This window comes from Calidris pugnax, unplaced genomic scaffold (assembly GCF_001431845.1).
Source record: "Calidris pugnax isolate Ruff unplaced genomic scaffold, ASM143184v1 scaffold18, whole genome shotgun sequence".
Classification (NCBI taxonomy): Eukaryota; Metazoa; Chordata; class Aves; order Charadriiformes; family Scolopacidae; genus Calidris; species Calidris pugnax.
The window spans coordinates 17,080,520-17,083,093 of NW_015090812.1; positions in this window are offsets into that span (position 1 = coordinate 17,080,520).

Consider the following 2,574-nt stretch of genomic DNA (forward strand, 5'->3'; position numbering starts at 1 on the left):
GGGAAAGTTCATTCTAAAGTCATGACATAGAGTCTTGCCATATGCTAACAGAAGAAATGATTGTTCTACTATTAGCACTGAATAGAGAGCAGACAGATTCTAGCTTGCTCCAATCAGATTGATTGCATGTCTCATAGTATAGTATAGTAATGGGAATTGTGTTTTTAAACTAGATTTTTTACTATTGCTGTTGCTTTCTTTGTATCGCATATGCCAGTGAGAACAAGGATCCTGCTTCTGCTGCAAATGCAGGTTTGCTGATTTGAGCATTTTAACTTGAAAACCATTTGTAAAGGATCATTTACACATTTCCAGTAAGATCCCCAACCCTGTAATAATCTGGTCAGGTTGGGCAAAGGAACAATGCAAGTGACTCTTCCAGTGCAAATTTCTCCTCCTAGAGTACAAGTTGTTGAACTTGTTACCTGTGTCTACATATTCCTCAGCCATTTCATTTACTTGGTCTAGCAGATGGATTGGATCAGTAGGAGTCACACAGTCACTGCTCTAGAAAGGGGTTTCCTGTCAGAAGGAGATTCAGTGACCTGTTAAATCAATTAAAAATAGGATGTTATAGTATGAGTTACCAAATCAAGGTGGTGGGGGCGAGATGTGTATGTGGGAGATATATGGCTTGGAATCTTTCTAGCTATCAGTAACAGCTGGCCTTAAAGGATTTAGAGTTTAAAATGGTTTTATTTGGCGTTTGGCTATAAGCTCATATTGCACTTCTTGGATATTACAGGAGAAAGACGTTGTGTGGAATCTAGGTTGTGGGAGAGTACTGATACCATCTGCTGTTTGTAGTAATAAAGCTAATGGTAACAAGCTTTAGGAGGTACCTTCTGGCCTAACTAGTACAATCCCTGAAACAGCAAACTAATCAGTTGATCAAACCCTAATTATTTTTATATATCATAGAGATTCCTGGTTTCTTTTCATGCTGCCCTCAGACAATGCTGTTCCAGCAGCAGCCCCTACCTCTGTGACAAGTGGTGCTTTATGGCTAGGATGGGGCCATGCACCTCTGCAGCAGGGCTACACAAACTGCTTTCAGGAGCAATATTCTAAGGACAAGAAGGGCAGAGCTAGCACGTCAGGAGCTTTTGTGTTGGGTTTGTGGTTTGTTTTTTTTTTTTTTGTGGTGGTGCTAGTGCTTAAAACAAACCATTTATGTTATAGGGGAGTGTTTCTACTTTGAGAAGTTTTCATTTAAGTAATTTCAAAGATACAGCAGGACAAGACTGATTAAGACCCTCCATGTAGTAAAGTAAGTTGTGAAGGAGGAATAATCACAATTATTGATGTTTAATCATGTTTGTTCTGTTGCTGACTAGAAAGTAAACTTGCTTTTTAACTTAGCTAAACGCTAGTTTTCATGCCACTGTTGTGATTTAAAAATGAAAACTTGCTGCTGTTTACAGTACGTGGAAATCTGTGAAGAGCAGCCAGGGGCCTTTGTGTTGTGCAAGCCTGTTTTTAGCAGCAGACCACCATGACTACTGAACAGTGTCTAATTAGCACATCCAGGGAAAACTACCCCCTAAAACCTGTATTTATCCGGTGACTTACTTTCCGTGGCTTATCCTGGCAGGGAAGGCAGCTTTGAGAACTTGGGTGGCGTGAGCCAGTCAGAGCTGGGAATCCGAAATTCACCCTCCAGTCCACCGAATTCAGCTGTTCCCCAAGCATCTGTTACACCAGTTGGCAAGATGAGATACAATAAATATTTGCATATCAGTATTGCGCAAAGGCCTGAGCAGGGCCGACTAACTGCCCTTACAGGGCTAGGGCAAGCTTTATAATAATGTCACCACTACATTGGGCAATTCCTGTTTTAATGGGGACTTGTTCAATACTATGGCCTACAAAACTATTCACAAACCCAGGCTGTTCTCAGTGACAGAAAGTGAAAAGCCTGTTCCGTTCAGTTAATACAGCTACTGCTACAAACTGAAACTGAGGTCTAGCTGGTCTCCTAAAATGGCAGCATCCCGCTGCCCGTCTCTGCAGAGAAGCCCGCTGCCCAGTGCCCTTGGCACCAACCAACCAGCCGCTGCATCCCCCGGGGCCGGTGCGGGTACCGGGGCCGGGCCGGGCCTGGCCTAGCCTGGCCGACCAGCCGTGCGCGAAACCGGACTCCCCTCTTGCCCTCCCTGGATCATTCTAGATGCCCGGGCCAACCCCCACCGACGCGGGGAAATGCGCCACAGCCCTAAGGGCAAGCAGGGGACCCGCCGGGCCAGTGGGGGCGGTGGGGCAGGCAGCCCTACCCAGGGCCGCGCCGCCTCCCCGCAGGTGCGGTGTGGAACAATAGGCGCCGGCCAGCGGGGCAGTGCGCTCCCCTCAGCGCTGCCGCAACGAGTCCCGGCCGGCGGCCGGGGATCTCTGCCTCAGCAAGCACGCCTAAAGTAGTCCCTCTTTGTTCACCAGCGGCGACGCTTGGAGTTCACGCGTGTCCTTCCGCCGCGGCGCTCTGCCTCCCCGCCCCCTGGCCCAGGAGCTGGCTGTCGGCGCAGGCGGGGCCCGCCGGGGCGGGGCCGAGGCCCTTTGTGCTCCCAGAATGCACCAGCT